Consider the following 8986-nt stretch of genomic DNA (forward strand, 5'->3'; position numbering starts at 1 on the left):
TCGTGATAGTGCTCCAGCTCGTTATGGTGACTTTTCCCCCCTGGAAGTTTAATTTTGCTGGTATGAATTTTGAGTATGCCTTCGATGCTGCTGATGTAGACGAAGAATAAAGTTCCGATGTTACCCTTCCTTCGAAGAGTACCGTTGCTGCCAAGGTATGATTCCTCGTGTAATGTGTGTACTTCCCATTTTCTTCTTAGTTTGAGATTTGATCAAAGTATGGAGAAAATTATCTTCGTGATAATACCATATTATGTCTCTAGGTAGCAAAGAAGAAAAAGATATGCCCGGTCCAGTCTTCTGCTGCTGCTGCTGTTGAGGAGACATATGTTCCCGACGAGGTTACCAGCCCTGTGAACGATGAGTACGTCGAGGAAGAAGAGGAAGTTTCCGATGGTGAGGAACGCACAGGTACTGCTCCACAAAATCACGAAGATGGTGAGAATATTGGTGGCGGAGCTACTGAAGAGGAGATTGCCCCTGTTGGTCAAGGAGATTTTCCTGCTGATGATCCTAAACTTTCTCCCTCTCTGAATCACGGGAACGAAGGTGTTGATCTTCAATCGACAATCCCTGCTGGGTCGGCTTAGGAGTTCTATTTTGGCAAGATCTATTCCTCTAGTGGGAAGGTTGATATTGGAGATGCCATGGGGGTAGCTTCAGACTTCTCTCTGCTCTCCCCAAACGATGAGTGGGATGTCCTCGGTGGGACCGGCGATGAAAAAGCAGCTGCAATGGAAAAAGCTCCGATGGTGAGGACGCCGAGACCTTTGCCAACAAGGAGGTCGAGGACAAGAGAAATTACGATGGTCGAAGGAACGTTGTTGACGGTGGGGCTTCCACTGATGCATCTTCAGAGGGTTTTGAGAGGACCTTAATGCATGATGGTGATGATGCCACGCTTGAGTGGTTGATGAAGAAATATTTGATGTTCGTGCCTAACCCTGCTACGGTAGTCCCTGGTGAGAAGAGTTCTGATGCTTTCACTCGTCAGAAATGCAATTGACGTCCCATGATGAAGTTGCGGAAATCTGGGAGAAGGATTTGAGAGCTAAGTCCACTAGTCTTTTGGTTGATCCACCATCTTCCATTGTTGATATGATGGTGATAGCCGACGGGTATCAGTACGGTTTTCCGCAGCAGCGTGTTCTTGAGGTAAGTCATCGGGAATGCTTTTAGGATGAATGATGTGATGGTAAGTCATCGGGAATCCCTCTATAGTTATTATTTGTTTGTTATTAATGTAGTTGATGAAGAGCGAACACTGCAACCATATTCTGTACAAATTCTTCAAGGCGAAGGCTCTTAAGCTAGAGACAATCATCATAGAGAAAATGAGTTTAATTCTGCTGAAGCACTCATAAATTCTAAGGGTAAGGAGATATCAGAGTTAAATAATAGGCTGAAAGGGAAAGAGTAGTTGGGTGCATCTGAGGAGAAGCTTTATATGGAACTTGCTCTTGTTCGTAGTGAGTTGAAGAAGGTTCGTAGCGAGGATGCGTCTTCCAAAGGTTCGTATATTTATATAGTACTCATCTTCGTCTTTGTCTTTCGTCTTTTTAGTGTGCTGTTTGAGTCTCCCGACCCTATCTTCAGCGGTCGATATCAAAGAGTTAACATGGCTTCAGAATAAAAGGACCCTCCAAGCTTCTCGGATTAGGGAACTGGTGAAGAAAATTAAAAATGAGGCTGATAAGTGGAATGCCCGGGCCGACGAGCACAATGATTTGATGACTCAGTACCGACAACGACGAGAGCAGATGGTTGATATGCAGAATTGTTATAACGCTGATCGCCATCAGTTTAATGGTGCTTTATTGTGGACTCGTGAAAATATGCATGAGGCACGTGAGGATATGTCTCGGATATGTAACGCGTTATTGAATACTTACATGCATTCATTCCGCTGAACCGCTGTCTTGTTGATTGGCTGGGTATCTCTTTCTACTGGAAGCCTTCCCCGTGGTCCTACACTTATAGACGCTGATAGGTGAGTCTCGAGAGATTGTATATGGTTACTTTCCCCAGTATTCGTTTTTCAAAAGTCATGTTTGATTGATAAGGTGAGGTCTGCTACTCCTCGACCAGAGATAGAAACATGTCAAGCGGGTATGCCATATTCTTCTTCTTCTGGTACTCTTCATGCAGGCACAAAGCTGCATTGCTTCATGGGTAGTATGGCGTGAGGTATTTGGCATTCCAAGGGTGCCTGAGGACTTCTCTTTTCAGATTACGCAGGTAGTAGGATCCGTTCCCCGTGATGTCATGTATGATAAATGGCCCACCCCATGTTGGCGCTAACTTACCCAACTTCTTCTCTCGTTGATATTGCGGTATAGTTCTTATCACATACTTCCCTTATACGAAATTCCTAAGCTTAACTTTCTTGTTGTACTCCCTAGCCAACCTTTGTTGGTAATTCTCCATCCGTTGCAATCTTTTCTCCCTTTGTTATTCCAGGTCATCGAGCCTTTCCAACATCATATCCGCTGTGAGTTTCTTCTCCCAGGCTTCGGTCTTCGTGGTTGGCATGATGATTTCCGTTGAAATAAAAACTTCGTCTCCATAAGTAAGGAGGAACGGAGATTCACCGGTGGCGGATCTGCGTGTGGTTCGGTATGCCCATAGCGCATTATGAAGTTGTTCACACCATCGAACCTTGTGTTCGTCTAATGATTTATTGAGGATAATATCCAGAGTCTTATTCTTGGATTCAGCCTGTCCGTTACTTTGGGGGTAGATGGGAGTTGATTTTTTCTTCCTGATCTTGAAAGTATCGAAGAGCATATCTATATTTTTTCCTTGTAGCTGCTTACCATTGTCTGAGACAATTTATGCGGGAATTCCGAACCTGCAAATAATGTTTTGAAAGATGAATGTGAATACGTCTACATATGCGGGAATGTGAACAAACTCAAGTTCGAAACTCATACTTCTCCAAGACCACATGGTGTTGGTTTTCTTCTTTAGATCAAAGATATCACTATCTAGGTAGTAATTAACTTGTAAAGATCTGGCCATAATGAAAGTTGTGTCAGTATAAAGCTTCCATGCTGATTTGGCAAGAAATGCTCTATTAAAGATATGCATATCCCTAAAACCCAAGCCACCTTCTTATTTTGGTTTACTTACTATTTTCCAAGTAACAATGTGTCCACCTTTAATTGATTTTTTGTTTCTCCAAAGGGATTGCTGGATAGCACTCATTTTGTTGATCGTGGTATTCGATAACTTTAAAATTGTCATATACATTTTTGATCATAACCAATCTAGCTGCTTCAGACATGCAGTTAGAAAATCTGTATCCCATTTTGTTGATCAGAATAGAGAATGAGATTTTTTTTCTTCTGCCTACAAAGAATGGGAGATCCAAATATTTCTCTTCATTGATGTCGAGTTGTCTGACTTGAAGTATACCACTAATATCTTGACATTCAGCTGGGTCCAAATTTAAGTTGAAGTATACTGCTGACTTGCTCAAATTGATTAGTTGCCCAAAACAAGAACTGAGTTGTTCAGTAACTTGTAGTAGCTTATTTTTTTGAGAGGGATTGGATCTGCAAAATAGCAAACATTCATCAACAAAGAGTAAGTGATTAATTTTTGGAGTTGATATAAAAACTTTCACACCCGATTAACGGACCTTTTTTTTCACAATGATCCAAGTATCTTGAGAACGAATCCATAGCTAATATGAACAAGTACGGTGAGAGTGGATCACCTTTCCTGATGCCACGAGATGGTTTAAGAGATTTTGTAGGAGAACCATTCAACGGAATTTTAATTTGAGTATTGTTGATGCATTGCGAGTTAACATGATAAAATTTACCCCCTAAACCAATTTTTTGAGAATATCAATGAAGAAACTCCATTCTAGCCTTTCGAATATCCATATTGAGATCTAGGTGACCACCTTTTCCTTCTTTTTTCTTCATTGCTTGGACAATTTCTTCAACAAGATAAACATTCTCAGAAATTAACCTCCCTGACACATACGCCGCTTGCATTGGAGAGATAATGTTGATTATATGCTTTTCATCCTTAAAGCTATGAGTATATGCTTATTCTTCCAAATTACCCAACCGAAACACTAACCAATTGAACAAATAAATTTTCCATTTGGATGGTTCAACCACCTCCCTATACAACTAGTAACATTATCATTATTAAGATAACCTCTTAAGCCCATGGGATACGCAAACATAACTACTGTCTCTGTCCAAGTTATATAAGCGGAGAACTAGTTTTTGGTTGTCCAAATATATAGGCATAATGCTAATTCCTATAAAACTTTTCCAAATAAGCCCCTATTTATGATAGTAGTATTACACTAAAGTCAAATTAATAATTCTAGTTTTCATCAAAAGTAATGGGTAAAACAGGAAATATAATGGATATTCATAAATTCTATATAGTTTTCTTAATTAAGAAATTTGATTTCTCTGCCTATATAACTTGGACGGAGGGAGTATTTTAGTAGTTTCACATTGAAGAAATAAATATGAGATGGTTTCATCACGACAACTACGCAGAGGTCCGCTCTTGTCAACTCCGGTAAGCATTTTTCCCAAATTAGCCTTAGTTGCAAGACTGTTATGTAATAGTTTCCAACCAAATACTAGATTTTTAGGAGAAAAAAAAATGGCTTTACCGAAAGTATTTCCACATGAAAGAAAATTCTTATCTCCTTGATAAATCACCCACCTTGTATACAAGAATTTTCTGAAAAGATCTAGAGGTGAAGTTCCTAATGCAATGTGAGAGTCCAAACAAGGTTGTCATTAGTAGTTGAATCTTGGAATCTGATTTGGTTGACGTAGTGAACTGCCACCTAACTAAAGTAAGCTTCGAGTGTGTTGATGGTGGATTTTTGTTCAAGGCTAAAATTATAAAAACCAAATTTAATACGCTGACATCCTTCAGAAGATAAAGCTATTTGATAAATGATGAATACTTCTTCGCTTTATTAATTCACCTAGAATGGAGCATGTGGCAACAATCCCAAATATTATGTGAATTAAATACACAAATTCACCTAGAACGGAGCATGTAACAACAATCCCGAATATTCAGTGAATTTTTAGCATTATTAATTAATGCATGAGTGGCCTTGTATTTCCTGTGTTGTTCTCAGCAGAACTCTCATTATTGGTGCGGCATGACGACTGAGTATTTCTCTTAGCAGAGTAACACGAATCTCCAAGTGTCAATAGTGAGGCATGCAAAAAATACCCATACAGGCTACATCTCTCGGTGTGTTATATTAGCCTGATTGAGCATATTTAATTTCCTAAGGGAAATCTGGACTGTCCATATCAGTCTAAGAAATAATCACGGCCACGCAGGTTAACCACATGATTTAACCAGCCTAGATGAACCCTAGTGGGAGCATGCTATCACCATGATGACCACTGGAGAGCCTATTTATGCCCTAGCCGGTCGAACGTTACACTTTACTTCCCATCATGCCAAAACGCCATCCCCAAAATAGGGTGGCCGCGCTGCTTTGGAAGAAGCTCGAACGAGCAAGACTGCTTAAGACAGTCTCAAAGTGATCGTGATCGTCCAACTTCACTAGCCTGATTGGACGGCTTAGATCGCACCATGAAAGATGAAGGAGGCGCTAGCACGAACATTAGAGGGCCCACTCTATCCCTGCCTGATCGGTTTGCTCACGGCGTGGTCATATAGCCACGATCGCATGCCCGAAACATGGCTGGTGTGATGCTTTGCAAGGGTCACGAAAATTCCACTAATGTCTTAAATTGATCACAACCATCCAACTTCGCCAGCATGTTTGGATGACTTAGATTGTGCCTAAGACCATTAGAGAAGTGAACACATGTTCACCGTAGGCCTAATGTGGGCCCCACACAAATCGGTCCCTCCAAAAGAGAAGCATAACTTGCCAAACTGTTTGGTGGAAGTCGTGTGTACGTGGCTATTTTAAAACCCTAATTAGGTTTTGCGGCGTCGCATAACTGCCGCAGTTCGATCACGAACATCCATCTTCGCAAGCTTGGATGTAGGGTGTAGATATAGACTTAAAAGTTTCTAAGCATGTCAACATGATCACTGTGGGACCACCTTTGTGTGGAGCTGGTCAGCCTAGGCAGACTAGGACTCGACGACCTCGCAACGTGCGCCTAAAAGTGGCATGCTGAACGACTTCCAAATCCTTTGCCGCAATGCATTTCTGCCGAAAATCGATCTCGACCACTCACCTTTGCCGGTCAAATTGAGTGGCCTAGATCGCACCTCCATGAAACAAAGAGGTATGGGCGTATACGCCGGCAGGCCGTCTACACGCATGCCTGGTCGATCCCACCAAAACTTTCTCCCAAGCTCGGATTCGGTCAAGTATAGGAGTGATGCTCGCGCACTTCCTAAAACCCTAAAAATCCATCAACGGTCGCATATGAGGGTCTTAAACCATCTCGTCCGTCCAACTTCGCAAGCTTGGTCGGACAGCCTAGGTTCAAATCTAGACAACCAGTAAGGCATCCCGATGATCGTCATCCGCCACTCTTCCATAGGGAGTGATCGTCCAGGAGATAGCTCGCCCATGCAGTCTCCAAACGATCACTCAAAAATGGTTGGACGTGGTGCTATTTTAAGACGCTTGGTCCGCGACTTATTCAGTCAGGCTTTAAAACATTGATGCTTCATACATGCTGATTTTATGCGATACATTACATGCATTGAGCATACACGATATTTCATAAATATCAAATCCTTAGTTATTTTAGCATCACATGCTACTTCCTACAGTGGGTCCCACGATCCACTCATTCGAGACATCAAACATGTCACAAACTGGGGGATACTTACTGGGGTATTAGCCTGGCGGTTTACATCGTGCAACGAGCAACACGCCATCACAAGAACGTGTCAGGAGGCATGGACGGTTAGTGATGATGGGAGAAGTGGGAAAATATTGATCGTGTGACACTAACACGACCCCACTATTCCATCACTCCACTTCCTCCACTTCCTACGAGAGACGAGGGTTGTGCTCAATGACTTGTATAAATAGGTTCTCCTCCCTATTTCCAGGACATACATAAATCAAGTGTTAATACAACGTATCCAAAAAACACCCAGAGATGATTGCTTACATTATTGCAAGCCAGTTCCATATTCTGATACAAGTCATAAACATCCAACACCTTCACAATCTCAACATCTTCTTCGCTTCCCTCCCTAAGATCAACCCCATCTCCTTCACTTTGTGACCGAAGCAAGTATGGAACGGCCATTTCTTGGTTTAGGCAAGAATTGTATAGATTGATCTCTCGAATCAGAAAGCACTCCCGTGCAGTGCATTTGTTTAGGATTTAGATTCGTTTCTCATCCACACACACCCAAATTTTCCAAAACCCATAGAAACAATTTTCACCTATAAACAGAGTGGTTCTGATCCCAAGAGTTAGTGTGGTTACTTATAAGAGATATATCTAATTTATTTTCACCAAGGGTATGGGGATGAGAGACAAAGGGACTGAAGTTGATCTCAAATGGCAACCACGGGTCTTCCCGTATACTAACAGACTCACCATTACCAATACTCCATGAACTACTTTCCTTCATTGGATTTCAAATAATAAGAATAGTCCTCCAAGTTGTTGTAACACCAAAAGAATCGTTTCCTGAAGATATTTATCTTTAAAAATTTTAATCCAAAGTGATTTCTATAAATTTAGGAACTTCTACACCACTTTCCTACTATAACCTTAATCATATCTTCAAGGTTTTTAATACCTGACCCACCCTTCTCTTTAGATTTGATAAAATTATCCAACTTGATGAAGTGAATTCCCCCCCCCCCCCCATTATTACGCCCCACAAAAAGAACCCTCTGCATTAAGTTAATCGTTTTCTTCGGAATTAGATTGGTACCAATGACGTACACAGAAAAATAAGTTAAATTATCATGTATGAAAACGGTTCTATCAGCATGAGTAAGATCATTGTTTGTAACTTGAGATAAGTTTCAGAATTTCTGTATCGACTCTTAAGTTAATAATCTAACATGACGTCATATTTAGGGATAACATATACCTATACTATGCCGTGGTTCTCAAAAATTTTCACGGGGATTATATTCTCCAAAAAAAGACTAAGATAACATAACATGGTATCAGTCTCATCAAGCGGTTGGGAAACTTTGGTTTTGTTTTTTTAGTTTTATTTATAATTCCTTCATAAAATTTAAGGTGAAACTTATGTTCTTAAGATACATAGTCATTAGTAGAAGCTGAGGCGGATGGGAGTATGATTCATGGGAATTCGATTCTAGGAATACTATTTCCAAGTAATGTTATTCCTTTACATGATGTTTGGCTATGTCAGGATTAAGATTAATATTTTTCCCATATTCCCAATCTTGTGAAGAAAAATCGTTCTTGGTTTACTCGAATCAATTCATTAACATCATAGCCACGGTTTGCAAAAGATTGCATTCCTTATTATATAAATGTTATAGTTCATGAATAAACCGATTTTAGAAAGTAACCTACTTAAGTATGCAAACGGGTACGCATAGCTAAGTAGCCGGACCGAGTTTGGTTACGCCAGTACGTGTATGGGTCGCATACCAATTCACACTTCCAAACTCCAGCAGAAATTCACAGAACCCAAACTTCCTCCAGTACGCGTACGGGTACGCATACTTAGGTTCCCAGTTTTGGATTTTACACAAATGTAAATACACACTATATTTATATCCAAATATGGTTACTTGTTCTAAACTCTCATTTCAATCATTGAAACTTTCTTAGAGGATGACAATAGTTGTTATCCACAAACTATTAGCATCAAAGCGATTTTCAAGTTATTGAAATAATCAATATGACTTTCGTCAAGAGTAAAGATGAACTTCATTAAAGCGAAAGCTTACCAACACATATTTCAAGAAATAGATAAGTTAGTATTGATGGTGATTTTTAGCTCAGGGTTAAAATTGTAAAACCTTGCATCTGATATG

Source organism: Papaver somniferum, chromosome 2, assembly GCF_003573695.1.
Source record: "Papaver somniferum cultivar HN1 chromosome 2, ASM357369v1, whole genome shotgun sequence".
Classification (NCBI taxonomy): domain Eukaryota; kingdom Viridiplantae; phylum Streptophyta; class Magnoliopsida; order Ranunculales; family Papaveraceae; genus Papaver; species Papaver somniferum.